Below are 13,101 nucleotides of genomic sequence, written 5' to 3' on the forward strand. Positions count from 1 at the left end.
AAAAGCCTGTGATCGGAGCGCCGCCCTGAGTGGTGCTCACTAGCAGGCTAGGGCTGAGATTAAATATATGAAAAAAGCCTGTGAGCGGGGCACCGCCCTGTGTGGTGCTCACTGGCAGGCCAGCGCTGAGATTAAATATATGAAAAAAGCCTATGAGCGGGGCGCCGCCCTGTGTGGTGCTCACTAGCAGGCGAGCGCTGAGATTAAATATATGAAAAAAGCCTATGAGCGGGGCGCCGCCCTGTGTGGTGCTCACTAGCAGGCCAGCGCTGAGATTAACTATATGAAAGAAGCCTGTGTGCGGTGCGCCGTCCTGTGTGGGGCTCACTAGCAGGCCAGCGCTGAGATTAAATATAAGAAAAGAAGCCTGTGAGTGGGGCGCCGCCCTGTGTGGTGCTCACTAGCAGGCCAGCGCTGAGATTAAATATATGAAAAAAGCCTATGAGCGGGGCGCCGTCCTGTGTGGGGCTCACTAGCAGGCCAGCGCTGAGATTAAATATGAGAAAAGAAGCCTGTGAGTGGGGCGCCGCCCTGTGTGGTGCTCACTAGCAAGCCAGCGCTGAGATTAAATATATGAAAAACGCCTATGAGCGGGGCGCTGCCCTATGTGGTGCTCACTAGCACGCCAGCGCTGAGATTAACTATATGAAAAAAGCCTGTGTGCGGTGCGCCGTCCTGTGTGGGTCTCACTAGCAGGCCGGCGCTGAGATTAAATATATGAAAAGAAGCCTGTGAGCGGGGTGCCGCCCTGTGTGGAGCTCACTAGCAGGCCCGCGCTAAGATTAACTATATGAAAAAAGCCTGTGAGCGGGGCGCCGCCCTGTGTGGAGCTCACTAGCAGGCCAGGGCTGAGATTAAATATATGAAAAAAACCTGTGAACGGGGCACCGCCCTGTGTGGTGCTCACTGGCAGGCCAGCGCTGAGATTAAATATATGAAAAAAGCCTGTGAGCGGGGCGCCGCCCTGTGTGGTGCTCACTAGCAGGCCAGCGCTGAGATTAAATATAAGAAAAGAAGCCTGTGAGTGGGGCGCCGCCCTGTGTGGTGCTCACTAGCAGGCCAGCGCTGAGATTAAATATATGAAAAAAGCCTATGAGCGGGGTGCCACCCTGTGTGGTGCTCACTAGCAGGCCAGCGCTGAGATTAAATATATGAAAAAAGCCTGTGAGCGGGGCGCCGCCCTGTGTGGTGCTCACTAGCAGGCCAGCGCTGAGATTAAATATAAGAAAAGAAGCCTGTGAGTGGGGCGCCGTCCTGTGTGGGGCTCACTAGCAGGCCAGCGCTGAGATTAAATATGAGAAAAGAAGCCTGTGAGTGGGGCGCCGCCCTGTGTGGTGCTCACTAGCAGGCCAGTGCTGAGATTAAATATATGAAAAAAGCCTGTGAGCGGGGCGCCGCCCTGTGTGGTGCTCACTAGCAGGCCAGCGCTGAGATTAAATATAAGAAAAGAAGCCTGTGAGCGGTGCGCTGCCCTGTGTGGGGCTCACTAGCAGGCCAGCACTGAGATTAAAATATATGAAAAAAAGCCTTTGAGCGGGACGCCACCCAGTGTGGTGCCCACTAGCAGGCCAGCGCTGAGATTAACTATATGAAAAAAGCCTGTGAGCGGGGCGCCACCCTGTGTGGTGCTCACCACCAGGCCAGCGCTAAGATTAACTATATGAAAAAAGCATGTGAGCGGGGCGCTGCCCTGTGTGGTGCTCACTAGCAGGCCAGGGCTGACATTAAATATATGAAAAGAAGCCTGTGACCGGGGCGCCGCCCTGTGTGGTGCTCACTAGCAGGCCAGTGCTGAGATTAAATATATGAAAAAAGCTTGTGAGCGGGGCGCCGCCCTGTGTGGTTCGCCATAGCAGGCCAGCGCTGAGATTAAATATATGAAAAAAGCCTATGAGCGGGGTGCCACCCTGTGTGGTGCACACTAGCAGGCCAGCGCTGAGATTAAATATATGAAAAAAGCCTGTGAGCGGGGCTCCGCCCTGTGTGGTGCTCACTGGCAGGCCAGAGCTGAGATTAAATATATGAATAAAGCCTGTGAGCGGGGCTCCACCCTTTGTGGTGCACACTAGCAGGCCGGCGCTGAGATTAAATATATGAAAAGAAGCCTGTGAGTGGGGCAACGCCCTGTGTGGAGCTCACTAGCAGGCCGGCGCTGAGATTAAATATATGAAAAGAAGCCTGTGAGTGGGGTGCTGCCCTGTGTGGTGCTTACTAGCAGGCCAGCGCTGAGATTAAATATATGAAAAAAGCCTATGAGCGGGGTGCCACCCTGTGTTTTGCTCACTAGCAGGCCAGCGCTAAGATTAACTATATGAAAAAAGCCTGTGAGCGGGGCGCCACCCTGTGTGGTGCTCACCAGCAGGCCAGCGCTAAGATTAACTTTATGAAAAAAGCCTGTGAGCGGGGCGCTGCCCTGTGTGGTGCTCACTAGCAGGCCAGGGCTGACATTAAATATATGAAAAGAAGCCTGTGACCGGGGCGCCGCCCTGTGTGGTGCTCACTAGCAGGCCAGCGCTGAGATTAAATATATGAAAAGAAGCCTGTGAGCGTGCGCCGCCCTGTGTGGTGCTCACTAGCAGGCCAGCGTTGAGATTAAATATATGAAAAAAGCCTGTGAGCGGGGCGCCGCCCTGTGTGGTGCTCACTGGCAGGCCAGTCCTGAGATTAAATATATGAATAAAGCCTGTGAGCGGGGCGCCACCCTGTGTGGGGCTCACTAGCAGGCCAGCGCTGAGATTAACTATATGAAAAAAGCCTGTGAGCGGGGCGCTGCCCTGTGTGGTGCTCACTAGCAGGCCAGTGCTGAGATTAAATATATGAAAAAAGCTTGTGAGCGGGGCGCCGCCCTGTGTGGTTCGCCATTGCAGGCCAGCGCTGAGATTAAATATATGAAAAAAGCCTATGAGCGTGGTGCCAACCTGTGTGGTGCACACTAGCAGGCCAGCGCTGAGATTAAATATATGAAAAAAGCCTGTGAGCGGGGCGCCGCCCTGTGTGGTGCTCACTGGCAGGCCAGTACTGAGATTAAATATATGAATAAAGCCTTTGAGCGGGGCGCCGCCCTTTGTGGTACACACTAGTAGGCCGGCGCTGAGATTAAATATATGAATAGAAGCCTGTGAGTGGGGCACCGCCCTGTGTGGAGCTCACTAGCAAGCCGGCGCTGAGATTAAATATATGAAAAAAGCCTATGAGCGGGGCGCCACCCTGTGTGGTGCTCACTAGCAGGCCAGCGCTAAGATTAACTATATGAAAAAAGCCTGTGAGCGGGGCGCCGCCCTGTGTGGTGCTCACCAGCAGGCCAGCGCTAAGATTAACTATATGAAAAAAACCTGTGAGCGGGGCGCCGCCCTGTGTGGTGCTCACTAGCAGGCCAGGGCTGACATTAAATATATGAAAAGAAGCCTGTGAGCGGGGCGCCGCCCTGTGTGGTGCTCACTAGCAGGCCAGCGCTGAGATTAAATATATGAAAAGAAGCCTGTGAGCGGGGCGCCGCCCTGTGTGGTGCTCACTAGCAGGCCAGCGCTGAGATTAACTATATGAATAAAGCTTGTGAGCGGGGCGCCGCCCTGTGTGGTTCGCCATAGCAGGCCAGCGCTGAGATTAAATATATGAAAAAAGTCTATGAGCGGGGTGCCAACCTGTGTGATGCACACTAGCAGGCCAGCGCTGAGATTAAATATATGAAAAAAGCCTGTGAGCGGGGCGCCGCCCTGTGTGGTGCTCACTGGCAGGCCAGTCCTGAGATTAAATATATGAATAAAGCCTTTGAGCGGGGCGCCGCCCTTTGTGGTACACACTAGCAGGCCGGCGCTGAGATTAAATATATGAATAGAAGCCTGTGAGTGGGGCACCGCCCTGTGTGGAGCTCACTAGCAGGCCGGCGCTGAGATTAAATATATGAAAAGAAGCCTGTGAGTGGGGCGCCGCCCTGTGTGGTGCTTACTAGCAGGCCAGCGCTGAGATGAAATATATGAAAAGAAGCCAGTGAGTGGTGCGCCGCCCTGTGTGGTGCTTACCAGCAGGCCAGCGCTGAGATTAAATATATGAAAAAAGCCTATGAGCAGGGCGCCACCCTGTGTGGTGCTCACTAGCAGGCCAGCGCTAAGATTAACTATATGAAAAAAGCCTGTGAGCGGGGCGCCGCCCTGTGTGGTGCTCACCAGCAGGCCAGCGCTAAGATTAACTATATGAAAAAAGCCTGTGAGCGGGGCGCCGCCCTGTGTGGTGCTCACTAGCAGGCCAGGGCTGACATTAAATATATGAAAAGAAGCCTGTGAGCGGGGCGCCGCCCTGTGTGGTGCTCACTAGCAGGCCAGCGCTGAGATTAAATATATGAAAAGAAGCCTGTGAGCGGGGCGCCGCCCTGTGTGGTGCTCACTAGCAGGCCAGCGCTGAGATTAAATATATGAAAAGAAGCCTGTGAGCGGGGCGCCGCCCTGTGTGGTGCTCACTAGCAGGCCAGCGCTGAGATTAAATATATGAAAAGAAGCCTGTGTGCGGTGCGCCGCCCTGTGTGGTGCTCACTAGCAGGCCAGCGTTGAGATTAAACATCTGAAAAAAGCCTGTGATCGGAGCGCCGCCCTGAGTGGTGCTCACTAGCAGGCTAGGGCTGAGATTAAATATATGAAAAAAGCCTGTGAGCGGGGCACCGCCCTGTGTGGTGCTCACTGGCAGGCCAGCGCTGAGATTAAATATATGAAAAAAGCCTATGAGCGGGGCGCCGCCCTGTGTGGTGCTCACTAGCAGGCGAGCGCTGAGATTAAATATATGAAAAAAGCCTATGAGCGGGGCGCCGCCCTGTGTGGTGCTCACTAGCAGGCCAGCGCTGAGATTAACTATATGAAAGAAGCCTGTGTGCGGTGCGCCGTCCTGTGTGGGGCTCACTAGCAGGCCAGCGCTGAGATTAAATATAAGAAAAGAAGCCTGTGAGTGGGGCGCCCCCCTGTGTGGTGCTCACTAGCAGGCCAGCGCTGAGATTAAATATATGAAAAAAGCCTATGAGCGGGGCGCCGTCCTGTGTGGGGCTCACTAGCAGGCCAGCGCTGAGATTAAATATGAGAAAAGAAGCCTGTGAGTGGGGCGCCGCCCTGTGTGGTGCTCACTAGCAAGCCAGCGCTGAGATTAAATATATGAAAAACGCCTATGAGCGGGGCGCCGCCCTGTGTGGGTCTCACTAGCAGGCCGGCGCTGAGATTAAATATATGAAAAGAAGCCTGTGAGCGGGGTGCCGCCCTGTGTGGAGCTCACTAGCAGGCCCGCGCTAAGATTAACTATATGAAAAAAGCCTGTGAGCGGGGCGCCGCCCTGTGTGGAGCTCACTAGCAGGCCAGGGCTGAGATTAAATATATGAAAAAAACCTGTGAACGGGGCACCGCCCTGTGTGGTGCTCACTGGCAGGCCAGCGCTGAGATTAAATATATGAAAAAAGCCTGTGAGCGGGGCGCCGCCCTGTGTGGTGCTCACTAGCAGGCCAGCGCTGAGATTAAATATAAGAAAAGAAGCCTGTGAGTGGGGCGCCGCCCTGTGTGGTGCTCACTAGCAGGCCAGCGCTGAGATTAAATATATGAAAAAAGCCTATGAGCGGGGTGCCACCCTGTGTGGTGCTCACTAGCAGGCCAGCGCTGAGATTAAATATATGAAAAAAGCCTGTGAGCGGGGCGCCGCCCTGTGTGGTGCTCACTAGCAGGCCAGCGCTGAGATTAAATATAAGAAAAGAAGCCTGTGAGTGGGGCGCCGTCCTGTGTGGGGCTCACTAGCAGGCCAGCGCTGAGATTAAATATGAGAAAAGAAGCCTGTGAGTGGGGCGCCGCCCTGTGTGGTGCTCACTAGCAGGCCAGTGCTGAGATTAAATATATGAAAAAAGCCTGTGAGCGGGGCGCCGCCCTGTGTGGTGCTCACTAGCAGGCCAGCGCTGAGATTAAATATAAGAAAAGAAGCCTGTGAGCGGTGCGCTGCCCTGTGTGGGGCTCACTAGCAGGCCAGCACTGAGATTAAAATATATGAAAAAAAGCCTTTGAGCGGGACGCCACCCAGTGTGGTGCCCACTAGCAGGCCAGCGCTGAGATTAACTATATGAAAAAAGCCTGTGAGCGGGGCGCCACCCTGTGTGGTGCTCACCAGCAGGCCAGCGCTAAGATTAACTATATGAAAAAAGCATGTGAGCGGGGCGCTGCCCTGTGTGGTGCTCACTAGCAGGCCAGGGCTGACATTAAATATATGAAAAGAAGCCTGTGACCGGGGCGCCGCCCTGTGTGGTGCTCACTAGCAGGCCAGTGCTGAGATTAAATATATGAAAAAAGCTTGTGAGCGGGGCGCCGCCCTGTGTGGTTCGCCATAGCAGGCCAGCGCTGAGATTAAATATATGAAAAAAGCCTATGAGCGGGGTGCCACCCTGTGTGGTGCACACTAGCAGGCCAGCGCTGAGATTAAATATATGAAAAAAGCCTGTGAGCGGGGCTCCGCCCTGTGTGGTGCTCACTGGCAGGCCAGAGCTGAGATTAAATATATGAATAAAGCCTGTGAGCGGGGCTCCACCCTTTGTGGTGCACACTAGCAGGCCGGCGCTGAGATTAAATATATGAAAAGAAGCCTGTGAGTGGGGCAACGCCCTGTGTGGAGCTCACTAGCAGGCCGGCGCTGAGATTAAATATATGAAAAGAAGCCTGTGAGTGGGGTGCTGCCCTGTGTGGTGCTTACTAGCAGGCCAGCGCTGAGATTAAATATATGAAAAAAGCCTATGAGCGGGGTGCCACCCTGTGTTTTGCTCACTAGCAGGCCAGCGCTAAGATTAACTATATGAAAAAAGCCTGTGAGCGGGGCGCCACCCTGTGTGGTGCTCACCAGCAGGCCAGCGCTAAGATTAACTTTATGAAAAAAGCCTGTGAGCGGGGCGCTGCCCTGTGTGGTGCTCACTAGCAGGCCAGGGCTGACATTAAATATATGAAAAGAAGCCTGTGACCGGGGCGCCGCCCTGTGTGGTGCTCACTAGCAGGCCAGCGCTGAGATTAAATATATGAAAAGAAGCCTGTGAGCGTGCGCCGCCCTGTGTGGTGCTCACTAGCAGGCCAGCGTTGAGATTAAATATATGAAAAAAGCCTGTGAGCGGGGCGCCGCCCTGTGTGGTGCTCACTGGCAGGCCAGTCCTGAGATTAAATATATGAATAAAGCCTGTGAGCGGGGCGCCACCCTGTGTGGGGCTCACTAGCAGGCCAGCGCTGAGATTAACTATATGAAAAAAGCCTGTGAGCGGGGCGCTGCCCTGTGTGGTGCTCACTAGCAGGCCAGTGCTGAGATTAAATATATGAAAAAAGCTTGTGAGCGGGGCGCCGCCCTGTGTGGTTCGCCATTGCAGGCCAGCGCTGAGATTAAATATATGAAAAAAGCCTATGAGCGTGGTGCCAACCTGTGTGGTGCACACTAGCAGGCCAGCGCTGAGATTAAATATATGAAAAAAGCCTGTGAGCGGGGCGCCGCCCTGTGTGGTGCTCACTGGCAGGCCAGTACTGAGATTAAATATATGAATAAAGCCTTTGAGCGGGGCGCCGCCCTTTGTGGTACACACTAGTAGGCCGGCGCTGAGATTAAATATATGAATAGAAGCCTGTGAGTGGGGCACCGCCCTGTGTGGAGCTCACTAGCAAGCCGGCGCTGAGATTAAATATATGAAAAGAAGCCTGTGAGTGGGGCGCCGCCCTGTGTGGTGCTTACTAGCAGGCCAGCGCTGAGATGAAATATATGAAAAGAAGCCAGTGAGTGGTGCGCCGCCCTGTGTGGTGCTTACTAGCAGGCCAGCGCTGAGATTAAATATATGAAAAAAGCCTATGAGCGGGGCGCCACCCTGTGTGGTGCTCACTAGCAGGCCAGCGCTAAGATTAACTATATGAAAAAAGCCTGTGAGCGGGGCGCCGCCCTGTGTGGTGCTCACCAGCAGGCCAGCGCTAAGATTAACTATATGAAAAAAGCCTGTGAGCGGGGCGCCGCCCTGTGTGGTGCTCACTAGCAGGCCAGGGCTGACATTAAATATATGAAAAGAAGCCTGTGAGCGGGGCGCCGCCCTGTGTGGTGCTCACTAGCAGGCCAGCGCTGAGATTAAATATATGAAAAGAAGCCTGTGAGCGGGGCGCCGCCCTGTGTGGTGCTCACTAGCAGGCCAGCGCTGAGATTAACTATATGAATAAAGCTTGTGAGCGGGGCGCCGCCCTGTGTGGTTCGCCATAGCAGGCCAGCGCTGAGATTAAATATATGAAAAAAGTCTATGAGCGGGGTGCCAACCTGTGTGATGCACACTAGCAGGCCAGCGCTGAGATTAAATATATGAAAAAAGCCTGTGAGCGGGGCGCCGCCCTGTGTGGTGCTCACTGGCAGGCCAGTCCTGAGATTAAATATATGAATAAAGCCTTTGAGCGGGGCGCCGCCCTTTGTGGTACACACTAGCAGGCCGGCGCTGAGATTAAATATATGAATAGAAGCCTGTGAGTGGGGCACCGCCCTGTGTGGAGCTCACTAGCAGGCCGGCGCTGAGATTAAATATATGAAAAGAAGCCTGTGAGTGGGGCGCCGCCCTGTGTGGTGCTTACTAGCAGGCCAGCGCTGAGATGAAATATATGAAAAGAAGCCAGTGAGTGGTGCGCCGCCCTGTGTGGTGCTTACCAGCAGGCCAGCGCTGAGATTAAATATATGAAAAAAGCCTATGAGCAGGGCGCCACCCTGTGTGGTGCTCACTAGCAGGCCAGCGCTAAGATTAACTATATGAAAAAAGCCTGTGAGCGGGGCGCCGCCCTGTGTGGTGCTCACCAGCAGGCCAGCGCTAAGATTAACTATATGAAAAAAGCCTGTGAGCGGGGCGCCGCCCTGTGTGGTGCTCACTAGCAGGCCAGGGCTGACATTAAATATATGAAAAGAAGCCTGTGAGCGGGGCGCCGCCCTGTGTGGTGCTCACTAGCAGGCCAGCGCTGAGATTAAATATATGAAAAGAAGCCTGTGAGCGGGGCGCCGCCCTGTGTGGTGCTCACTAGCAGGCCAGCGCTGAGATTAAATATATGAAAAGAAGCCTGTGAGCGGGGCGCCGCCCTGTGTGGTGCTCACTAGCAGGCCAGCGCTGAGATTAAATATATGAAAAGAAGCCTGTGTGCGGTGCGCCGCCCTGTGTGGTGCTCACTAGCAGGCCAGCGTTGAGATTAAACATCTGAAAAAAGCCTGTGATCGGAGCGCCGCCCTGAGTGGTGCTCACTAGCAGGCTAGGGCTGAGATTAAATATATGAAAAAAGCCTGTGAGCGGGGCACCGCCCTGTGTGGTGCTCACTACTAGGCCAGCGCTGAGATTAAATATATGAAAAAAGCCTATGAGCGGGGCGCCGCCCTGTGTGGTGCTCACTAGCAGGCGAGCGCTGAGATTAAATATATGAAAAAAGCCTATGAGCGGGGCGCCGCCCTGTGTGGTGCTCACTAGCAGGCCAGCGCTGAGATTAACTATATGAAAGAAGCCTGTGTGCGGTGCGCCGTCCTGTGTGGGGCTCACTAGCAGGCCAGCGCTGAGATTAAATATAAGAAAAGAAGCCTGTGAGTGGGGCGCCGCCCTGTGTGGTGCTCACTAGCAGGCCAGCGCTGAGATTAAATATATGAAAAAAGCCTATGAGCGGGGCGCCGTCCTGTGTGGGGCTCACTAGCAGGCCAGCGCTGAGATTAAATATGAGAAAAGAAGCCTGTGAGTGGGGCGCCGCCCTGTGTGGTGCTCACTAGCAAGCCAGCGCTGAGATTAAATATATGAAAAACGCCTATGAGCGGGGCGCTGCCCTATGTGGTGCTCACTAGCACGCCAGCGCTGAGATTAACTATATGAAAAAAGCCTGTGTGCGGTGCGCCGTCCTGTGTGGGTCTCACTAGCAGGCCGGCGCTGAGATTAAATATATGAAAAGAAGCCTGTGAGCGGGGTGCCGCCCTGTGTGGAGCTCACTAGCAGGCCCGCGCTAAGATTAACTATATGAAAAAAGCCTGTGAGCGGGGCGCCGCCCTGTGTGGAGCTCACTAGCAGGCCAGGGCTGAGATTAAATATATGAAAAAAACCTGTGAACGGGGCACCGCCCTGTGTGGTGCTCACTGGCAGGCCAGCGCTGAGATTAAATATATGAAAAAAGCCTGTGAGCGGGGCGCCGCCCTGTGTGGTGCTCACTAGCAGGCCAGCGCTGAGATTAAATATAAGAAAAGAAGCCTGTGAGTGGGGCGCCGCCCTGTGTGGTGCTCACTAGCAGGCCAGCGCTGAGATTAAATATATGAAAAAAGCCTATGAGCGGGGTGCCACCCTGTGTGGTGCTCACTAGCAGGCCAGCGCTGAGATTAAATATATGAAAAAAGCCTGTGAGCGGGGCGCCGCCCTGTGTGGTGCACACTAGCAGGCCAGCGCTGAGATTAAATATAAGAAAAGAAGCCTGTGAGTGGGGCGCCGTCCTGTGTGGGGCTCACTAGCAGGCCAGCGCTGAGATTAAATATGAGAAAAGAAGCCTGTGAGTGGGGCGCCGCCCTGTGTGGTGCTCACTAGCAGGCCAGTGCTGAGATTAAATATATGAAAAAAGCCTGTGAGCGGGGCGCCGCCCTGTGTGGTGCTCACTAGCAGGCCAGCGCTGAGATTGAATATAAGAAAAGAAGCCTGTGAGCGGTGCGCTGCCCTGTGTGGGGCTCACTAGCAGGCCAGCACTGAGATTAAATATATGAAAAAAAGCCTTTGAGCGGGACGCCACCCAGTGTGGTGCCCACTAGCAGGCCAGCGCTGAGATTAACTATATGAAAAAAGCCTATGAGTGGGGGGCCGCCCTGTGTGGTGCATATGTGCCTCACAGGGTGTTTTATTAATCAAGGCTGGCGCTATTTGCGAGTGCCAGCCCTGTGGGAGACTTGGGGGGTGCCCCGGGCACCAGAGATAATGACTGCTTGATGTGCTCGATTTATGCTTGTGTTTTTAAACATTGATTGCGTTATCAACAGCCTTATCGGGGTGGACGCTGGGTACATGGTGGCACTTGCCCTCCCTGCATGACTAGATAGTGTTAGATGTGTTCATGTGCACTGCACATAAGTCAGCAGTGTGCTTAGGTCATGTTAGCTTCCATGTGATGTGTGAAGTTGTGCTATAACACGAAGGAAATGACCTGCCACACGCAGACCTCACATCATCCACAGCAGTGCATGGCACCACCTCCTGAAGGGCACACAGTGCACTCTGCCGTTCTCTTCGAAGCTGAAATGCACGCAATGATATCAATAACATCACCCTGTCATGCCCTCCATACTTTCCTGTGTCAGTTACTCACAGAGGTGAGAGGGCAGTGGGCGCCAGTTCCCAAAACAAATACATTTCCTCCTGAGATTCTGGGGCGGGGCTCGAGGCTCGAGGCCAGGCGCGTACTTATGCACACACACACACACACACACACACACACTGTGCACTGTGGCGATGCTGGGGAGTGGCCTTCTGCAGGAAATGCCAAGCACAGCGCTGAGATCCTATCTCAGCACCACACTCTGGGCCTGGTAAATCCCCTGAATTACCGCCAGACTCGACTACTGTTACCGCCACGTGGTGCCGTGGATTTACCGCAGGGTCACAAGTGGTGGTAGCACAATCTGCCATTCCCCATTACTGGAGTCTATAGAGCTCCATGGGATTTTCTGCCAATTTTTGCCACTTGTTGGCAGTTCAATCACCTACGGTACCGCCAAACTGGTAGTACGGCGGTGTGGCAATGTGGCCGAAACTGAATTATTACCACACTACGGCAAGAGGCCCTTTGTATCTTAGACTCTTGCAATACTAGTCTTATGGTTGTGTGGGAACGCATTTGACATTTCAATGGGACCGGGCAAATGTAAAAAGCTTTTCTAAATCCAGCCCGAGGCATTGTCTTCCTTTTCTATCCAGACGACCCTCCGCTGTTTTCACAATCAAATAACTGTGCAAAATGGTGCACAGACTACAGACAGACAGAGAGCACAAGAAACACACAGCGAGTGCGTGCAATCAAATGGCAAAGCTGTGATTTACACATGCATGGCGTCTGCTCCCACACACACACTGTGCAGCAGGCAGCAGCCGGGGGCGGAAGGTGGACTCTAGAGCCACCCCCAGCACAGGAGAGTCCAGGGAAAGCCTTACTAAGAGGGGAGACACTGGATCAGATCACAGAACGGTACCTGGAATCTCAGGGTCTGCTCCAGTCCAGGCAGCGGGGATCTCACCGAGGAAGAGACCCGCGAACCCTCCAGGAACAGGGCGTCCTCAGCACATGCCACGCACTGCCAGTTCTGCCAGCACTCAGCGCCTGGGCACCCAGAGAGGCCCAGAGCAAACACAGCAGGAGCCGCCCACCGACGGCCTGCCGGAACTGGCAGAGGTGTGGGTGGAGGGCCAAAGAGCCAGGGCACCCGTTCGGCAGATTCCAGGCCCTCAGGAACAGCTCAGGTGGCACTGAACCAGTGAACCTACGGGAGATGTGTAGTGAACTGTCCAGCGGCCCATTCTGAGCTCCAGTTGCAAGCGCTTTACTCTAGATACTGAGATGTGTGGAGTGTTTCATGAGCCTTGGCCATTCAGCTCACATAGCACCCAGAGGGTGAACCCTAAAACCCAACACAGGAGGGCAAAGGACTGGCAGCCATGCCTACTATCTAACAGCCCAGTGCATCCAGGTACCCGGATCATACCGTGCCAGCCTTGCCACCTTTCCTACACAGGTGGATGTCACCAGCGGAGCCTTCGTTCAATCCTGGGCAGGTACCTCGCCTTCACAGCTCAGTGGGGCCAGGTACCCGGATCATCCGTGCCAGCCTTGCCACCTTTCCTACACAGGTGGATGTCACCAGCGGAGCCTTAGCTCAATCCTGGGCAGGTACCTCGCCTTCACAGCTCAGTGCAGACAGGTACCCGGATCATCCGTGCCAGCCTTGCCACCTTTCCTACACAGGTGGATGTCACCAGGGGAGCCTTCGCTCAATCCTGGGCAGGTACCTCGCCTTCACAGCTCAGTGCCGCCAGGTACCCAGATCAGGTCTGCCAGCCTTGCCACCTTTCCTACACAGGTGGTTGTCTCCAGCGGAGCCTTGGCTCAA

The 13,101-nt window shown here is 54.3% G+C and overlaps 1 protein-coding gene across 2 annotated transcripts in view; it reads right to left on the reverse strand.

Annotated features, from left to right (window-relative positions):
• Positions 1–12,301, reverse strand: part of LOC138498731 (CD5 antigen-like) — a 437,221-nt gene extending 424,920 nt beyond the window's left edge. For both annotated transcript variants that reach the window (XM_069622369.1, XM_069622368.1), the window contains exon 1: positions 12,187–12,301. The gene's annotated coding sequence lies outside the window, so the exon portion shown is untranslated. The remainder of the gene's footprint in view (positions 1–12,186) is intronic.
• Between the last annotated feature and the right edge of the window lie 800 nt (positions 12,302–13,101).

Source organism: Ambystoma mexicanum, chromosome 5q (genome assembly GCF_040938575.1).
Source record: "Ambystoma mexicanum isolate Mex_15411 chromosome 5q, UKY_AmexF1_1, whole genome shotgun sequence".
NCBI classification, from domain to species: domain Eukaryota; kingdom Metazoa; phylum Chordata; class Amphibia; order Caudata; family Ambystomatidae; genus Ambystoma; species Ambystoma mexicanum.